The 19,551-nt window shown below is 55.1% G+C and overlaps 2 long non-coding RNA genes across 3 annotated transcripts; both read left to right on the plus strand.

Moving 5' to 3' along the window:
• The first annotated feature begins 745 nt into the window (after nt 1-745).
• Nucleotides 746-7,183, plus strand: LOC137453644 (uncharacterized). The gene is made up of 5 exons (XR_010990429.1): nt 746-926; nt 2,157-2,235; nt 3,982-4,143; nt 4,237-4,315; nt 6,537-7,183. It is a non-coding gene; the product is annotated as an uncharacterized lncRNA (long non-coding RNA).
• A 2,976-nt stretch (nt 7,184-10,159) lies between these two features.
• LOC137453645 (uncharacterized) lies at nt 10,160-18,655 on the plus strand. 2 transcript variants are annotated; one of them, XR_010990430.1, is made up of 7 exons: nt 10,160-10,306; nt 11,539-11,617; nt 13,354-13,515; nt 13,609-13,687; nt 14,703-15,073; nt 15,676-15,777; nt 18,007-18,655. It is a non-coding gene; the product is annotated as an uncharacterized lncRNA (long non-coding RNA). The 2 variants fall into 2 exon arrangements; XR_010990431.1 differs by lacking the exons at nt 10,160-10,306; nt 15,676-15,777; nt 18,007-18,655 and adding an exon at nt 11,422-11,445 and having other exon boundaries at nt 14,703-15,279.
• The last annotated feature ends 896 nt before the right edge of the window (nt 18,656-19,551 follow it).

The raw sequence follows: 19,551 nt of genomic DNA on the forward strand, positions 1-19,551 counted from the left end.
TAAGCACTGGGGTGAGGCGAGGCGGAGCCAAACCTCTGGTTTGCAGCTGGAGAGGCAGGGGTTGGAGTGATGGTGCGTAAGAAAGCTTAGGAAACGACCCCTGTCTGCCCTTTTTAAAGGCTTAGAGAATTGAAAAACAGAAGCCACAGAGGGGCTTGAGCTATAAGCAGAGCCTGTGTCATGCAAATTCAAAACAATGGCGTGAGCGCGTTGTGGTTTGTAATGTAAATAGAAAAGATTCTGAGCAGGGCTGAGCCGAGCTGCTGCCCAAGCCCAGGGAAATGCTCAGTCCCGCCCCGCCTGTGTAATGACACTGCTGCAGTGGGCACAGCGCCTGCGCCCTAGCCCGGCTCTGCTGGCGCCACAGGGGCAGTGTCCCGGTCGTCGCTGTGGATACAGCGCCTGCGCCCTAGCCCGGCTCTGCTGGCGCCACAGGGGCAGCGTCCCGGTGGTCGCTATGGATACGGCGCCTGCGCCCTAGCCCGGCTCTGCTCGCGCCAGAGGGGCAGCGTCCCGGTGGTCGCTATGGATACGGCGCCTGCGCCCTAGCCCGGCTCTGCTCGCGCCAGAGGGGCAGCGTCCCGGTCGTCGCTATGGATACGGCGCCTGCGCCCTAGCCCGGCTCTGCTGGAGGGGCAGCGTCCCGGTGGTCGCTATGGATACGGCGCCTGCGCCGCAGCGGGTCCGGTCCCGCGCACGCGCCCTCCTCGCGGGCTGCCCCCCGCTTTTCTGGCCGGGGGGGCGGGCGCCGCGCTGAGCAGCTTTGGAGCCGGAGCGGTGGCGGAGAGCCCTGATTCGGCGCCTGACGCCGTTCTGTGCCCCAGGGTGCCTGCGAACCGCCGTCCTTTGGCGGGGCAAGGGGTCCTGGCGCATTCGGGGGGCTCGCAGTGCGGTTTCCGGTGTCGCTGCCGGCCCGGGACTCTCAGGTGTGTTCCTTCCGGCGTCTGAAGGTGGTCTGGGGCCATCGGCAGGGCTTTTGGGGGTGACGGAGGAGGTCTGGGGACGCCTAAAAGGGTCTGGGGATATGTAAAGTTCTCGTGGGGCCATCTGAAAGGGTCAAGGGTCGTGGAGAGGCAGCTGGGCACCTCCGACGGACCCTTTGGGAGGTCTCTGCAGGCTCCCGTGGGAGCTGGGGGTGTCTCGGGGTGGGTTTGGGTTTGGGTTTGTGCTGCAAACAGCGTTGATAATGACTTAGAGAAAGACACACAAGAGACTCAGTAAGTCTCTTGTATCGTGCTTCTATTCTGGCGCCTGACACAGGTAGGATCATTTCAAAAGAGCTGTGTGTCTTCAGAGAGGTTTGGGCAAACTTTTATACAAAAAGTTATCTGTCTATAATGACAGAGGTCCAGATGCTGCCTATCTATACAAAGCTTATCTATCTAAAAGAGCAGAAGTACACATATCATGCAGGTGTCCTTTATCTTATACAAAAGAGCATCTTGTCCAAGACTAACAGCAGTGAATCACTGACAAATCCTGTTATTCCTTATCTATCCAAAGGCTGTCTGCCAACCCCTCTCCCCCTCCCTGCGTTCCAGCATTTCAGCTAACAAGTGGAAAATTCTTATCAACTCTGTTCTGTTAATGAGACTTTTCTGTTCATCAATTCCCCCCTTTCTCACAGCCAACAGTATATTCCTATACTATATTTTCTTAAGTCAAACTTTGGACCCAGGCTTTCTGAGCTATCTTTCCCATGCTGACACTTGTGGAAGTTACTCTCAGATGTAGTCACCCAGTCTGATGCCCCCCAAGTCCAATTCATTGAGGCTTCCCCAAATAAAGGGGTCCTCATTTGGCCTCGAGGAAGTTCAGTGCATATCCAACAGTTAGAGAGATTAGCTTGCAAAGCCAATTCTTGCCTAACGTGTAAGTACATATTGCCTTCCCATCCCTCAATTTCCTTGCTGTGCTGCAAAGATTTTGAGAGGAATTTCTAGGTATTAACTACAGCCAGGGCAATCCTTCAAGTGCCCTAGGAATGCGGTGAAAACCTTTTGGGAATTGTTCCTGCTCTGTTACTCCTCAAGCTATGAGGAGCTCTTCAGGGCAGCTCCAAGGTTAGGTTTGGATTCTCCTGGAGTCGCACACAGAACGAGTCTCACGATTCCAGTGGTCTAATTTCATAGCTGCATTTTCTTCTCTCTGCCTAGGTGACAGGACGACCTCACTAAAGAAGAGAGATAGCCTGAGCTCTGCAGGAACCTTGAACCCAAGCAGCCAGTGCCTTCTGTGAGTACAAGCTGTCCTTGTTCAACGTGGAACTAGTTGAGAGCTGAAGCCAGACCACACCATAATTCCCTCAGCTTCCTCTTCTGCAGATTAAACAGTCCCAGTTCCTTCAGCCACTCCTCATAAGGCTTGTTATCCAGACCCCTCACCAGCTTTGTGGCCCTTCTCTGAACTCACTCTCTCACAAGGGGTGTCCTGGGGAACACCACTTGTGCCCGGCCGGCCACCGGCTGGGTTTAACTCTGTTCCCCACCGCTCTTGGGGCCCAGCCATCCATCCTGTTCTGCTGTCCAGCAGTCCCTTTGAAAAAAAATCCATCTGAAAAAAGAAGTAGCAGAGAAGGAAAGCTGAAGCTGCAAAGATTGCAGTCCCCTCAGTTCTGGTTGTAGCCGGGTGGGGGTTGGTCTCTTCTCCCAGGCAAGCAGCACCAGAACAAGAGGACACAGTCTCAAGCTGTGCCAGGGGAGGTTTAGGCTGAATGTTAGGAAGTGGTTTACAGCTTGGCCAAAGACTCTTCTGATCCCTGTCTTCTGGTCGTGACCAGCAGCGTGCACGGGTGGCCAAGAAGGCCACTGGCAACCTGGCCAATATCGGGAACAGTGTGGCCAGCAGGAGCAGGGAGGTCATTCTGCCCCTGCACTTGGCACTGGTTAGGGCACACCTTGAGTCCCGTGTCCAGTTCTGGGCCCCTCCGTTTAAGCAAGACGTTGAGTTGCTGGAAGGTGTCCGGAGAAGGGCAACAAAGCTGGGGAGGGGTTTGGAGCACAGGCCTGTGAGGAGAGGCTGAGGGAGCTGGGGTTGCTTAGCCTGGAGAAGAGGAGGCTCAGGGGAGACCTTCTTGCTTTCTACGACTCCCTGAAGGGAGGTTGTAGCCAGGTGGGGGTTGGTCTCTTCTTCCAGGCAAGCAGCACCAGAACAAGAGGACACAGTCTCAAGCTGTGCCAGGGGAGGTTTAGGCTAGAGGTTAGGAAGAGGTTCTGCACAGAGAGAGTGATTGCCCATTGGAATGGGCTGCCCAGGGAGGTGGTGGAGTCACCATCTTTGGAGGTGTTCAGGAGGACACTGGATAGGGTGCTTGGTTGCATGGTTTAGTTGATTAGGTGGTGTTGGATGATAGCTTGGACACGATGATCTTGAAGGTCTCTTCCAACCTGGTCCGGTCCATTCCATTCCATTCCATCACCATCTAATCAACTAAACCACGGCACTGAGTGCCTCATCCAGTCTCTTTCTAAACACTTCCAGTGATGGTGACTCCACCACCTCCCTGGGCAGCACATTCCAAAGGCCAATCTCTCTTTCAACCTGCTCTATTCTATTCTATGAAGACCTTCTTCCTAACATCCAGGTTTAATTGGTGAGAGCAACAGACTTGGTTGCTGCCACCCGCTGCTAAGGGGTCTGAGTGGCCCCCAAATGGGGTTTGGAGGCAGGTAGAGGTTTCTTTTGGCAGGTGAAGGGGTTTTGTGGGCATCTAGAAGGGGTGTGGAGCCCCCTGAAAGGGTCTGGGATAGTGTCAGGGGGTTCTGGGCTGGTCCACCAGCGGGTCTGGGGACATTAGAAGCGTCTGGGGGTACCTAAAACGGAGCTGGGCGTATCAGATGGGGGGTTTGGGTGCCTCCAAAGGGGTTTTGAGGGCATCTAAGTTGGGGAATCTGGGGGGGTCCTGAAGGAGTTGGGGGGTTCTCCTCAAGCTATGAGCAGACACACAGACAGTTGTTAACGGACTTTCTTTGATCATTCCAGGTCTGGTGTGCTGGGAGTGGCAGGATCTTCCTGAGCTGTCCACGTACAGTTTCTGTCGACACTCTTCAGCTCGTACATCCGGTTTGCTGACAGAGGGTGTGGGGTTTGTGGGGCCCGGCAGCGAGACTTTTCCAAAGAGGAGCTCTTAAGGGCAGCTCCAAGGTTAGGTTTGGAGTCTCCTGGAGTCGCACACAGAACGAGTCTCACGATTCCAGTGGTCTAATTTCATAGCTGCATTTTCTTCTCTCTGCCTAGGTGACAGGACGACCTCACTAATGAAGAGAGATAGCCTGAGCTCTGCAGGAACCTTGAACCCAAGCAGCCAGTGCCTTCTGTGAGTACAAGCTGTCCTTGCTCAACGTGGAACTAGTTGAGAGCTGAAGCCAGACCACACCATAATTCCCTCAGCTTCCTCTTCTGCACATTAAACAGTCCCAGTTCCTTCAGCCACTCCTCGTAAGGCTTGTTATCCAGACCCCTCACCGGCTTTGTGGCCCTTCTCTGGACTCACTCTCTCACAAGGGGTGTCCTGGGGAACACCACTTGTGCCCGGCCGGCCACCGGCTGGGTTTAACTCTGTTCCCCACCGCTCTCGGGGCCCAGCCATCCATCCTGTTCTGCTGTCCAGCAGTCCCTTTGAAAAAAAATCCATCTGAAAAAAGAAGTAGCAGAGAAGGAAAGTTGAAGCTGCAAAGATTGCAGTCCCCTCAGTTCTTGTGGTACCCGCTGTGCGATCCTAAGCCACCTGAACTGAGCCGGTCAGGCAGCCAAGCTAGTGCAGCAGTGTCTTCTGGAGAGTTGATAGGAGCCAGTTCTGTGGGGTTTGTTGAAGTGAGTGGCCAGTCGTTCTACATGAACAATTGTCTTAGTGCTAGCAAGTAGGAGGCTCTGAAGTGTGGTACTTTGAATGCTCCATTCATACTTGCCCTTCAGGAGGAGCCAGCTCTTTCATTGAAGGATCTTCCTGAGGTGTCCAAGTACAATTTCTGTTGACACTTTTCAGCTCTTACATCCAGGTTGCTGACAGAGGATGTTGGGTTTGTGGGCGCTGGCAGCGACAGTTTTCCAAAGAGGAGCTCTAAGGCCAGCTGCAAGGTTAGGTTTGGATTCTCCTGGGGTGCCTGTGCTTGAAAGCCCCCCAGAGGCCGTGCAGAGTGGTGCTCGCAGTAGCTCTGTGCAAGTCTGCCATGGGCTCAGGAGGCCAGTATCTAGAGAGAGGGAAGGACAGAGACACTTCTAAGACAGTTTTAAAGAAATAATTATGAGAAGAGGCAAATTAATTCTGGGGACTCATGTGATATATCTGTTTAAGAGAAAAAAAAATGAAGGAGGTTTCTGACCATAACCAGGCTGACAAAGCACAGTAATGTGGTTTCCTATGGGATTCAACTCCTCCTGCATTGCACAGGACACTTCAACAGCTGTCCTGACAAGCTATAAGTAATGAACTTAATCCACCCTGTGCAAGCAATGGGGCAAAAGATTACAAAATCCATGTATGCAATTGAGACGTGTTACATTGGGATGCCCAGGATACAGCTCATCAAGCTCTCCTAGTTTTTAGACGCAAGATGGAAGAAGGAAGGGGGAAGACAGAGCAGAAGGTATATTTAAATATGAAACTCCTAGGCTGAAAGAAAAGAAAAACATTTTAAAGAGCACTCAGTGAGACTCTGTCACCAGCATAGCTAATCACAGAATCACTGAGTGTTAGGGGTTGGAAGGGACCCCAAAATAGCATCCGGTCCAACCCCTGTGCCAGTGCAGGATCACCTGGGGCAGGTTTTGAATGTCTCCAGAGACTCCACTAACTCTCTGGGCAGCCTGCTCCAGGGCTCTGGCACACACAGTGAAAAGGTTTTCCCTTCTGTTCCTGTGGAACTTCCTCCTTTTATTCGTCGGACACAGCGAAGCCGCTGGGTCGTGTTGCTGCGGCAAGGTGACCCACCCTGTAGTTGAGGGCCTGGGTCTGTGCCTTCATGGCAGCCTGTTCCCTTGGCACCCTGTCAGCTTAACAGCCCTGTACTCGGGGTCTGTGTGACGAGTTGTGGAGCCCTCCATCCCCCTTCTGTCCCCAGCAGCAGCCCAAGGTCCCTGTAAGCAGGGCTGGGGAGGCTGCTTTAGGCAGCTAACAGGAACCAACCTTGCCTGGCCCTTAGGGGGCTGAGGTCAGTCCCTGGGCTCCTGAAGAGGTGGTGTTGCGCTGCTGCCAGGAGGGCCGGCCCGTAGGTGGGGCACGGGCCAGAGCCTGTGGCTCTCTGTGGGGCTTTTTGGGAGTGCTGCTGAGGCCTCACTCTGTCCTGTTGGCATCCTTTGTCAGGGTAGCCAGATCCTAGGCCTGATGTCTATCGTTAGCTCAATCGCAGAATTTCCTCGTCTGCTGTTCCTGTCCGTAAATTTTTGCCAGTGCTTCTGTAATAAAAAGGTTTTTATTTCTCCTGTAACTTGCAAGCTGGTGACCTCCTTAGGAGCACCACTGTGTTGTTCACAAAGTTCTTTGCTGTTGCAAAGCTGGGAGAAGTGTGAGGTTCAGCTGATGAAGTTTCTCTCTTTAGAAGTGTCTGCTCAGCCGTCCTCTTCCTGGATCTCGGAGCTTTGTCTCTCCCTGTTTGCGGTGCCCCGACAAGGACTTGTGCCGACACATCCTCGGGAAGCTGAAACCACCAAAGGGTTTAATGGGTTTGAGACAAAATTCACCCAACTCCTTCTGCGGTGGTGTACGGGAAAGAGTCGGTAGGGGAAGCCGCAGGACAGCCTGCAGCAAAGCTCAGGACTTGTTCCCTCGCCTCTGCCTTCTGCACGTCTCCTCGTCGGCCGCCTGTGAGCGAGACGCTTCACCAGCTGGCTTGTTTGAATTCAGCAAAGTTATGGCATGGAAGTTATCTGGTAGGAGTCGTTGCTAAACAGATGTAGTTGAAGCTTTGTATCTTCCGTTCTCTCTACTAGTTATTCTAATCTTGCCCTGTTGGTTTAGCCCATCAGTTTTCATGTTCTCTTCATCTATTAGTAGCAGAAGAAAGGGCCCCTTGATTCCAGTATTTCTTGCTGTAGTTCAGAGGTAGAGTTGGCTTTCCCTCTGACCTTTTATACTTTTACTTTGTGTTAAGTGGAACCCAAAACTGAATAGGATACTTTGTGTAAAGCTTGAGCAGCCCTTAACTTTCGAATTATTATACTGCATGCACTAGTGCTTTGCAACATTCACAGGACTGTGGTGGTGTCAGATAGTTCACTTGCGTTTAGTTCCTCAGGGGCCAGGCCTTCCTTTGGGCTGATAGTCTTGGCCAAAGCTGCAATGTTCAGTCCTTGCTGTGAAAGGCAGGAGGTGCTGGCTGGGCAGTTTGCTTTATTTTGTGCCTTTTTGGGGGTGAATCAAAGGGAGTGGGGGGATTGTGGGTGGGCTGGTCCTGCCACGTGGGGCAGGGGGCTGCTGCAGCAGAGGAGCAGGTGAGCGAGGGCTGGGGTCCCCCCCTAAAGTGCTGAAAATTCTCCGAGGGCACCACAATATCTTTAAAAGTGTAAGTACTGGGGTGAGGCGAGGCGGAGGCAAACCTCTGGTTTGCAGCTGGAGAGGGAGAGCTTGGAGTGACTGGTGCGTAAGAAAGCTTTGGAAACGACCCCTGTCTGCCCTCTCTGCTTCTAAAAGGCTTTTAGCATTGGAAACTAAAACCCACGTGGGGGCCCGGCTGCTGCCCACGCCCAGGGAGGTGCTCAGTGCTGCCACCCGGTGTGTAACGGCCGGCAGTGCAGCCGTACCGCGGCGTGTGCCGCCCCGGGGGAGCTCAATGCTGCCACCCTGTGCGTAATGGCCGGCAGTGGAGCCGTGCCGCGGCGTGTGCCGCCCCGGGGGAGCTCAATGCTGCCACCCTGTGCGTAATGGCCGGCAGTGCAGCCGTGCCGCGGCGTGTGCCGCCCCGTGGGAGCTCAATGCTGCCACCCTGTGTGTAATGGCCGGCAGTGCAGCCGTACCGCGGCGTATAGCGCCCCGTGGGAGCTCAGTGCTCAACCGTGTGTGTAATGGCCGGCAGTGCTGCCGTGCCGCGGCGTGTGCCGCCCCGGGGGAGCTAATTTCTGCAGCCTAACTGCGCTGAATGCTCGAAAATTCTTAGGGGGAGAGCGGAGAGCGGAGGGCTTGACTCGAGCGTCGCTATGGATCCGGCGCCTGCGCCCTAGCCCGGATCTGCTTCCCAGTCGCTTCCAGTTCTCTGCCAGTCCTTTGGTGGGAGGAAACTGTTGGGACCGGGAGGGCACCGGGAGGAGGCCATTACTGTGTAGTTTGGTAATACCGACGGCTGCAGCTGGTGCTGAGCTAAACAGAATGATCACAGAAGGCTTTTGCTCTGAAGCCAGAGCTGCCTGCTGGCGGAACGAACGTTTTTCTGACAGCTCTTGGAGGAACATTTCTGTACAGGTGTTCCCCAGGGCTCCTCAGCTGCTCAGAACTCAACGTGTTGTCTTGGAGGGGAATAAAACCCATGGAAAGCTGAGAGTGAGGTGACAACGCAGGCACCGCCCCCCCCGGCGTGTCACCGTCCCCCCAGCGTGGCACCGCCCCCTCAGCGTGGCACCGCCCCCTCAGCGTGGCACCGCCCCCCTCCAGCGTGTCACCGCCTCCCCCAGCGTGGCACCTCCCCCCCAGCGTATCACCGCCCCCCCCAGCGTGGCACCGCCTCCCCCAGCGTGTCACCGCCCCCCTCCAGCGTGTCACCGCCCCCCTCCAGCGTGTCACCGCCCCCTCCAGCGTGTCACCGCCCCCTCCAGCGTGTCACCGCCCCCCTCCAGCGTGTCACCGCCCCCCTCCAGCGTGTCACCGCCCCCCTCCAGCGTGTCACCGCCCCCCTCCAGCGTGTCACCGCCCCCCTCCAGCGTGTCACCGCCCCCCTCCAGCGTGTCACCGCCCCCCCTCCAGCGTGTCACCGCCCCCCCTCCAGCGTGTCACCGCCCCCCTCCAGCGTGTCACCGCCCCCCCAGCGTGTCGCCGCCCCCCCAGCGTGTCGCCGCCCCCCCCAGCGTGTCACCGCCCCCCCAGCGTGTCACCGCCCCCCCAGCGTGTCACCGCCCCCCTCCAGCGTGTCACCGCCCCCCTCCAGCGTGTCACCGCCCCCCTCCAGCGTGTCACCGCCCCCCTCCAGCGTGTCACCGCCCCCCTCCAGCGTGTCACCGCCCCCCTCCAGCGTGTCATCGCCCCCCCAGCGTGTCACCGCCCCCGCCCAGCGTGTCACCACCCCCCCTCCAGCGTGTCACCGCCCCCCAGCCTGAACCCCACCCCCCAGCATGGCACCGCCCTCAACAACATGGCGCCAGATGCTTTCAGGGTTGTGGCTCGTAGAGGTTGCAGCTCTTCTGCTGTGTCCCAGGTCAGTGCCAGTCTCTGCTGCTTTGTGGGGTTTCTCTATAGCAGCCGCTGGAGGTGCGCGGGGCTTGGGGGGGTGGCCACCGGCGGGGCAGCGCGGGGCTTTTGGAGGGGGGGGGGGGGCGTGTCCGGGCTTGGCCGGTGGGGCTCTGCCGGGGTGGCGGCTGCTGCCTCAACCGTACCCAGAGGCCCCGTGGGAGCTCAATGCTGCCACCCTGTGTGTAATGGCCGGCAGTGCAGCCGTGCCGCGGCGTGTGCCGCCCCGGGGGAGCTCAGTGCTGCCACCCGGTGTGTAATGGCCGGCAGTGCAGCCGTACCGCGGCGTATAGCGCCCCGTGGGAGCTCAGTGCTCAACCCTGTGTGTAATGGCCGCAGTGCAGCCGTGCCGCGGCGTGTGCCGCCCCGTGGGAGCTAATTTCTGCAGCCTAACTGCGCCGAATGCTCGAAAATTCTTAAGGGAAGAGCGGAGAGCGGAGAGCTTGACTCGAGTGTCGCTATGGATCCGGCGCCTGCGCCCTAGCCCGGCTCTGCTTGCGCCATGGGGGCAGCGTCCCGGTGGTCGCTATGGATCCGGCGCCTGCGCCCTAGCCCGGCTCTGCTCGCGCCAGGGGGGCAGCGTCCCGGTGGTCGCTATGGATACGGCGCCTGCGCCCTAGCCCGGCTCTGCTTCCGCCAGGGGGGCAGCGTCCCGGTGGTCGCTATGGATACGGCGCCTGCGCCGCAGCGGGTCCGGTCCCGCGCACGCGCCCTCCTCGCGGGCTGCGCCCCGCTTTTCTGGCCGGGGGGGGCGGGCGCCGTGCTGAGCAGCTTTGGAGCCGGAGCGGTCGCGGAGAGCCCTGATTCGGCGCCTGACGCCGTTCTGTGCCCCAGGGTGCCTGCGAACCGCCGTCCTTTGGCGGGGCAAGGGGTCCTGGCGCATTCGGGGAGCTCGCAGTGCGGTTTCCGGTGTCGCTGCCGGCCCGGGACTCTCAGGTGTGTTCCTTCCGGCGTCTGAAGGTGGTCTGGGGCCATCGGCAGGGCTTTTGGGGGTGACGGAGGAGGTCTGGGGACACCTAAAATGGTCTGGGGATATGTAAAGTTTAGTGGGGCCATCTGAAAGGGTCAAGGGTCGTGGGGAGGCAGCTGGGCACCTCCGTCGGACCCTTTGGGAGGTCTCTGCAGGCTCCCGTGGGAGCTGGGGGTGTCTCGGGGTGGGTTTGGGTTTGGGTTTGTGCTGCAAACAGCGTTGATAATGACTTAGAGAAAGACACACAAGAGACTCAGTAAGTCTCTTGTATCGTGCTTCTATTCTGGCGCCTGACACAGGTAGGATCATGTCAAAAGAGCTGTGTGTCTTCAGAGAGGTTTGGGCAAACTTTTATACAAAAAGTTATCTGTCTATAATGACAGAGGTCCAGATGCTTCCTATCTATACAAAGCTTATCTATCTAAAAGAGCAGAAGTACACATATCATGCAGGTGTCCTTTATCGTATACAAAAGAGCATCTTGTCCAAGACTAACAGAAGTGAATCACTGACAAATCCTGTTATTCCTTCTCTATCCAAAGGCTGTCTGCCAACCCCTCTCCCCCTCCCTGCGTTCCAGCATTTCAGCTAACAAGCGGAAAATTCTTATCAACTCTGTGGTTCTGTTAATGAGACTTTTCTGTTCGTCAATTCCCCCCTTTCTCACAGCCAACAGTATATTCCTATACTATATTTTCTTAAGTCAAACTTTGGACCCAGGCTTTCTGAGCTATCTTTCCCATGCTGACACTTGTGGAAGTTACTCTCAGATGTAGTCACCGAGTCTGATGGCCCCCAAGTCCAATTCAATGAGGCTTCCCCAAATAAAGGGGTCCTCATTTGGCCTCGAGGAAGTTCAGTGCATATCCAACAGTTAGAGAGATTAGTTTGCAAAGCCAATTCTTGCCTAACGTGTAAGTACATATTGCCTTCCCATCCCTCAATTTCCTTGCTGTGCTGCAAAGATTTTGAGAGGAATTTCTAGGTATTAACTACAGCCAGGGCAATCCTTCAAGTGCCCTAGGAATGCGGTGAAAACCTTTTGGGAATTGTTCCTGCTCTGTTACTCCTCAAGCTATGAGGAGCTCTTCAGGGCAGCTCCAAGGTTAGGTTTGGAGTCTCCTGGAGTCGCACACAGAACGAGTCTCACGATTCCAGTGGTCTAATTTCATAGCTGCATTTTCTTCTCTCTGCCTAGGTGACAGGACGACCTCACTAATGAAGAGAGATAGCCTGAGCTCTGCAGGAACCTTGAACCCAAGCAGCCAGTGCCTTCTGTGAGTACAAGCTGTCCTTGCTCAACGTGGAACTAGTTGAGAGCTGAAGCCAGACCACACCATAATTCCCTCAGCTTCCTCTTCTGCACATTAAACAGTCCCAGTTCCTTCAGCCACTCCTCGTAAGGCTTGTTATCCAGACCCCTCACCGGCTTTGTGGCCCTTCTCTGGACTCACTCTCTCACAAGGGGTGTCCTGGGGAACACCACTTGTGCCCGGCCGGCCACCGGCTGGGTTTAACTCTGTTCCCCACCGCTCTCGGGGCCCAGCCATCCATCCTGTTCTGCTGTCCAGCAGTCCCTTTGAAAAAAAATCCATCTGAAAAAAGAAGTAGCAGAGAAGGAAAGCTGAAGCTGCAAAGATTGCAATCCCCTCAGTTCTGGTTGTAGCCAGGTGGGGGTTGGTCTCTTCTCCCAGGCAAGCAGCACCAGAACAAGAGGACACAGTCTCAAGCTGTGCCAGGGGAGGTTTAGGCTGAATGTTAGGAAGAGGTTTACAGCTTGGCCAAAGACTCTTCTGATCCCTGTCTTCTGGTCGTGACCAGCAGCGTGCACGGGTGGCCAAGAAGGCCACTGGCAACCTGGCCAATATCAGGATCAGAGTGGCCAGCAGGAGCAGGGAGGTCATTCTGCCCCTGCACTTGGCACTGGTTAGGGCACACCTTGAGTCCCGTGTCCAGTTCTGGGCCCCTCTGTTTAAGCAAGACGTTGAGTTGCTGGAAGGTGTCCGGAGAAGGGCAACAAAGCTGGGGAGGGGTTTGGAGCACAGGCCTGTGAGGAGAGGCTGAGGGAGCTGGGGTTGCTTAGCCTGGAGAAGAGGAGGCTCAGGGGAGACCTTCTTGCTTTCTACGACTCCCTGAAGGGAGGTTGTAGCCAGGTGGGGGTTGGTCTCTTCTTCCAGGCAAGCAGCACCAGAACAAGAGGACACAGTCTCAAGCTGTGCCAGGGGAGGTTTAGGCTAGAGGTTAGGAAGAGGTTCTGCACAGAGAGAGTGATTGCCCATTGGAATGGGCTGCCCAGGGAGGTGGTGGAGTCACCATCTTTGGAGGTGTTCAGGAGGAGACTGGATAGGGTGCTTGGTTGCATGGTTTAGTTGATTAGGTGGTGTTGGATGATAGCTTGGACACGATGATCTTGAAGGTCTCTTCCAACCTGGTCCGGTCCATTCCATCCCATTCCAATCAACTAAACCATGGCACTGAGTGCCTCATCCAGTCTCTTTCTAAACACTCCCAGTGATGGTGACTCCACCACCTCCCTGGGCAGCACATTCCAAAGGCCAATCTCTCTTTCAACCTGCTCTATTCTATTCTATGAAGACCTTCTTCCTAACATCCTGGTTTCATTGGTGAGAGCAACAGACTTGGTTGCTGCCACCCGCTGCTAAGGGGTCTGAGTGGCCCCCAAATGGAGTTTGGAGGCAGGTAAAGGTTTCTTTTGGCGTGTGAAGGGGTTTTGTGGGCATCTAGAAGGGGTGTGGAGCCCCCTGAAAGGGTCTGGGATAGTGTCAGGGGGTTCTGGGCTGGTCTACCAGCGGGTCTGGGGACATTAGAAGCGTCTGGGGGTACCTAAAATGGAGCTGGGCGTATGAGATGGGGGGTTTGGGTGCCTCCAAAGGGGTTTTGAGGGCATCTAAGTTGGGGAATCTGGGGGGGTCCTGAAGGAGTTGGGGGGTTCTCGTCAAGCTATGAGCAGACACACAGAGAGATGTTAACGGACTTTCTTTGATCATTCCAGGTCTGGTGTGCTGGGACTGGCAGGATCTTCCTGAGCTGTCCATGTACAGTTTCTGTCGACACCCTTCAGCTCGTACATCCGGTTTGCTGACAGAGGGTGTGGGGTTTGTGGGGCCCGGCAGCGAGAGCTTTCCAAAGAGGAGCTCTTCAGGGCAGCTCCAAGGTTAGGTTTGGATTCTCCTGGAGTCGCACACAGAACGACTCTCACGATTCCAGTGGTCTAATTTCATAGCTGCATTTTCATCTCTCTGCCTAGGTGACAGGACGACCTCACTAATGAAGAGAGATAGCCTGAGCTCTGCAGGAACCTTGAACCCAAGCAGCCAGTGCCTTCTGTGAGTACAAGCTGTCCTTGCTCAACGTGGAAGTAGTTGAGAGCTGAAGCCAGACCACACCATAATTCCCTCAGCTTCCTCTTCTGCAGATTAAACAGTCCCAGTTCCCTCAGCCACTCCTCATAAGACTTGTTATCCAGACCCCTCACCAGCTTTGTGGCCCTTCTCTGGACTCACTCTCTCACAAGGGGTGTCCTGGGGAACACCACTTGTGCCCGGCCGGCCACCGGCTGGGTTTAACTCTGTTCCCCACCGCTCTTGGGGCCCGGCCATCCATCCTGTTCTGCTGTCCAGCAGTCCCTTTGAAAAAAAATCCATCTGAAAAAAGAAGTAGCAGAGAAGGAAAGCTGAAGCTGCAAAGACTGCAGTCCCCTCAGTTCTGGTTGTAGCCAGGTGGGGGTTGGTCTCTTCTCCCAGGCAAGCAGCACCAGAGCAAGAGGGCACAGTCTCAAGCTGTGCCAGGGGAGGTTTAGGCTGGATGTTAGGAAGAAGGTCTTCATAGAATAGAATAGAGCAGGTTGAAAGAGAGATTGGCCTTTGGAATGTGCTGCTCAGTGAGGTGGTGCCCAGGGAGTCACCATCACTGGAAGTGTTTAGAAAGAGACTGGATGAGGCACTCAGTGCCATGGTTTAGTTGATTAGATGGTGTTGGAATGGAATGGTATGGAATGGAACGGAATAGAAAAGAATAGACCAGACCGAGTTGGAAGAGACCTTCAAGATCATCGTGTCCAACCTATCATCCAACACCACCTAATCAACTAAACCATGCAACCAAGCACCCTATCCAGTCTCCTCCTGAACACCTCCAAAGATGGTGACTCCACCACCTCCCTGGGCAGCCCATTCCAATGGGCCATCACTCTCTCTGTGCAGAACCTCTTCCTAACCTCTAGCCTAAACCTCCCCTGGTGCAGCCTGAGACTGTGTCCTCTTGCTGGGCCCGGTGATGATCAAAGTTCTTTTCCAACCTGCTTACTCCTGTTTGGGTTTATTCTCCTGTATGAATTGTCAGTTCAAAGCACTCGAGAGAAATGATGTGATGGCTGTGCTGCAAAGCATCAGACTGGGGACCGAAAGACAACCTCCTGTGGATCGATGTACCGGGATATTCCAGGAACCTCTGTGCTGCCATAGACCTGGACTTAAACTCATTCCAGATGCCGCGGTGTGTTCCACATGACAATCGCACTCGGCACGTGAAGAGTGGCCAAGAGACTTCCCTTGTTTCCTTTGTGGAAGGCTTTTGTTTGTCCCCCGGCCCCGGGGGCCGTGTTCCTCTCGGGCAGGCTGCGGACGAGGCTGCCCTCGGCAGCAGGCGTGCCGCAAGCGGAGCGGCGAAGCTGTGTTCCTGGCAGTTCTCTCTCCGCCTGGATCAGGACAAAGGTACCGGCTGACAAGGACTTGCACTGACACAGGGTCAGAGAGCTGAGAGCACCAAAGGGTTTAATTGGTGAGAGCAACAGACTTGGTTGCTGCCACCCGCTGCTAAGGGGTCTGAGTGGGCCCCAAATGGGGTTTGGAGGCAGGTAAAGGTTTCTTTTGGCGTGTGAAGGGGATTTGTGGGCATCTAGAAGGGGTGTGGAGCCCCCTGAAAGGGTCTGGGATAGTGTCAGGGGGTTCTGGGCTGGTCCACCAGCGGGTCTGGGGACATTAGAAGCGTCTGGGGGTACCTAAAACGGAGCTGGGCGTATCAGATGGGGGGTTTGGGTGCCTCCAAAGGGGTTTTGTGGGCATCTAAGTTGGGGAATCTGTGGGGGTCCTGAAGGAGTTGGGGGGTTCTCAGTGAGGTTTTGGAGTCTCTGTGGAGTGCCTGCAGTCTCCTGGAGTGCCTGTGCTTGAAACCCCCCAGAGGCCGCGCAGAGTGGTGCTCACAGTAGCTCTGCAAGCCTGCCATGGGCTCAGGAGGCTGTGCAGCGGTTAAACCTTTTCTTTTGCTCAAGCACAATCTTTCTGAATTCTTTTCTTGGATTTTTTTTTTTTCCCAGGGTGATGTGAAACTGTCTGATTTTGGGCTAAGCACAGCTGTTCAGAAGTCTCAGAGACCTGAGCTCTACAGGAACCTTGAACCCAAGCAGCCAGTGCCTTCTGTGAGTACAAGCTGTCCTTGCTCAACGTGGAACTAGTTGAGAGCTGAAGCCAGACCACACCATAATTCCCTCAGCTTCCTCTTCTGCAGATTAAACAGTCCCAGTTCCTTCAGCCACTCCTCATAAGACTTGTTATCCAGACCCCTCACCAGCTTTGTGGCCCTTCTCTGGACTCACTCTCTCACAAGGGGTGTCCTGGGGAACACCACTTGTGCCCGGCCGGCCACCGGCTGGGTTTAACTCTGTTCCCCACCGCTCTTGGGGCCCGGCCATCCATCCTGTTCTGCTGTCCAGCAGTCCCTTTGAAAAAAAATCCATCTGAAAAAAGAAGTAGCAGAGAAGGAAAGCTGAAGCTGCAAAGACTGCAGTCCCCTCAGTTCTTGTGGTACCCTCTGTGAGACCCTAAGCCACCTGAACTGAGCCGGTCAGGCAGCCAAGCTAGTGCAGCAGTGTCTTCTGGAGAGTTGATAGGAGCCAGTTCTGTGGGGTTTGTTGAAGTGAGTGGCCAGTCGTTCTACATGAACAATTGTCTTAGTGCTAGCAAGCAGGAGGCTCTGAAGTGTGGTACTTTGAGAGCTCCATTCATACTTGCCCTTCAGGAGGAGCCAGCTCTTTCATTGAAGGATCTTCCTGAGCTGTCCAAGTACAATTTCTGTTGACACTTTTCAGCTCTTACATCCAGGTTGCTGACAGAGGATGTTGGGTTTGTGGGCCCTGGCAGCGACAGTTTTCCAAAGAGGAGCTCTAAGGCCAGCTGCAAGGTTAGGTTTGGATTCTCCAGGGGTGCCTGTGCTTGAAAGCCCCCCAGAGGCCGTGCAGAGTGGTGCTCGCAGTAGCTCTGTGCAAGTCTGCCATGGGCTCAGGAGGCCAGTATCTAGAGAGAGGGAGAGGGAAGGACAGAGACACTTCTAAGACAGTTTTAAAGAAATAATTATGAGAAGAGGCAAATTAATTCTGGGGACTCATGTGATATATCTGTTTAAGAGAAAAAAAAATGAAGGAGGTTTCTGACCATAACCAGGCTGACAAAGCACAGTAATGTGGTTTCCTATGGGATTCAACTCCTCCTGCATTGCACAGGACACTTCAACAGCTGTCCTGACAAGCTCTAAGTAATGAACTTAATCCACCCTGTGCAAGCAATGGGGCAAAAGATTACAAAATCCATGTATGCAATTGAGATGTGTTACGTTGGGACGCCCAGGATACAGCTCATCAAGCTCTCCTAGTTTTTAGACGCAAGATGGAAGAAGGAAGGGGGAAGACAGAGCAGAAGGTATATTTAAATATGAAACTCCTAGGCTGAAAGAAAAGAAAAACATTTTAAAGAGCACTCAGTGAGACTCTGTCACCAGCATAGCTAATCACAGAATCACTGAGTGTTAGGGGTTGGAAGGGACCCCAAAATAGCATCCGGTCCAACCCCTGTGCCAGTGCAGGATCACCTGGGGCAGGTTTTGAATGTCTCCAGAGACTCCACTAACTCTCTGGGCAGCCTGCTCCAGGGCTCTGGCACACACAGTGAAAAGGTTTTCCCTTCTGTTCCTGTGGAACTTCCTCCTTTTATTCGTCGGACACAGCGAAGCCGCTGGGTCGTGTTGCTGCGGCAAGGTGACCCACCCTGTAGTTCAGGGCCTGGGTCTCTGCCTTCATGGCAGCCTGTTCCCTTGGCACCCTGTCAGCTTAACAGCCCTGTACTCGGGGTCTGTGTGACGAGTTGTGGAGCCCTCCATTCCCCCTTCTGTCCCCAGCAGCAGCCCAAGGTCCCTGTAAGCAGGGCTGGGGAGGCTGCTTTAGGCAGCTAACAGGAACCAACCTTGCCTGGCCCTTAGGGGGCTGAGGTCAGTCCCTGGGCTCCTGAAGAGGTGGTGTTGCGCTGCTGCCAGGAGGGCCGGCCCGTAGGTGGGGCACGGGCCAGAGCCTGTGGCTCTCTGTGGGGCTTTTTGGGAGTGCTGCTGAGGCCTCACTCTGTCCTGTTGGCATCCTTTGTCAGGGTAGCCAGATCCTAGGCCCGATGTCTATCGTTAGCTCAATTGCAGAATTTCCTCGTCTGCTGTTCCTGTCCGTAAATTTTTGCCAGTGCTTCTGTAATAAAAAGGTTTTTATTTCTCCTGTAACTTGCAAGCTGGTGACCTCCTTAGGAGCACCACTGTGTTGTTCACAAAGTTCTTTGCTGTTGCAAAGCTGGGAGAAGTGTGAGGTTCAGCTGATGAAGTTTCTCTCTTTTAGAAGTGTCTGCTCAGCCGTCCTCTTCCTGGATCTCGGAGCTTTGTCTCTCCCTGTTTGCGGTGCCCCGACAAGGACTTGTGCCGACACATCCTCGGGAAGCTGAAACCACCAAAGGGTTTAATGGGTTTGAGACAAAATTCACCCAACTCATTCTGCGGTGGTGTACGGGAAAGAGTCGGTAGGGGAAGCCGCAGGACAGCCTGCAGCAAAGCTCAGGACTTGTTCCCTCGCCTCTCCCTTCTGCGCGTGTCCTCGTCGGCCGCCTGTAAGCGAGACGCTTCGCCAGCTGGCTTGTTTGAATTCAGTAAAGTTATGGCATGGAAGTTATCTGGTAGGAGTCGTTGCTAAACAGATGTAGTTGAAGCTTTGTATCTTCCGTTCTCTCTACTAGTTATTCTAATCTTGCCCTGTTGGTTTAGCCCATCAGTTTTCATGTTCTCTTCATCTATTAGTAGCAGAAGAAAGGGCCCCTTGATTCCAGTATTTCTTGCTGTAGTTCAGAGGTAGAGTTGGCTTTCCCTCTGACCTTTTACACTTTTACTTTGTGTTAAGTGGAACCCAAAACTGAATAGGATACTTTGTGTAAAGCTTGAGCAGCCCTTAACTTTCGAATTATTATACTGCATGCACTACTGCTTTGCAACATTCACAGGACTGTGGTGGTGTCAGACAGTTCACTTGCATTTAGCTCCTCAGGGGCCAGGCCTTCCTTTGGGCTGATAGTCTTGGCCAAAGCTGCAATGTTCAGTCCTCGCTGTGAAAGGCAGGAGGTGCTGGCTGGGCAGTTTGCTTTATTTTGTGCCTTTCTGGGGGCGAATCAAAGGGAGTGGGGGGATTGTGGGTGGGCTGGTTCTGCCACGTGGGGCAGGGGGCTGCTGCAGCAGAGGAGCAGGTGAGCGAGGGCTGGGGGCCCCCCCCTAAAGTGCTGAAAATTCTCCGAGGGCACCACACTATCTTTAAAAGTGTAAGTACTGGGGTGAGGCGAGGCGGAGGCAAACCTCTGGTTTGCAGCTGGAGAGGGAGGGCTTGGAGTGACTGGTGCGTAAGAAAGCTTTGGAAAGGACCCCTGTCTGCCCTCTCTGCTTCTAAAAGGCTTTTAGCATTGGAAAATAAAACCCACGTGGGGGCCCGGCTGCTGCCCACGCCCAGGGAGGTGCTCAGTGCTGCCACCCGGTGTGTAACGGCCGGCAGTGCAGCCGTGCCGTGGCGTGTGTCGCCCCGGGGGAGCTCAATGCTGCCACCCGGTGTGTACTGGCCGGCAGTGCAGCCGTGCCGCGGCGTGTGCCGCCCCGGGGGAGCTAATTTCTGCAGCCTAACTGCGCTGAATGCTCGAAAATTCTTAGGGGGAGAGCGGAGAGCTTGACTCGAGCGTCGCTATGGATCCGGCGCCTGCGCCCTAGCCCGGATCTGCTTCCCAGTCGCTTCCAGTTCTCTGCCAGTCCTTTGGTGGGGGGAAACTGTTGGGACCGGGAGGGCACCGGGAGGAGGCCATTACTGTGTAGTTTGGTAATACCGACGGCTGCAGCTGGTGCTGAGCTAAACAGA

Source organism: Melanerpes formicivorus, unplaced genomic scaffold, assembly GCF_026170545.1.
Source record: "Melanerpes formicivorus ecotype bairdi unplaced genomic scaffold, bMelFor1.0.p_v2 SCAF_70, whole genome shotgun sequence".
NCBI classification, from domain to species: Eukaryota; Metazoa; Chordata; class Aves; order Piciformes; family Picidae; genus Melanerpes; species Melanerpes formicivorus.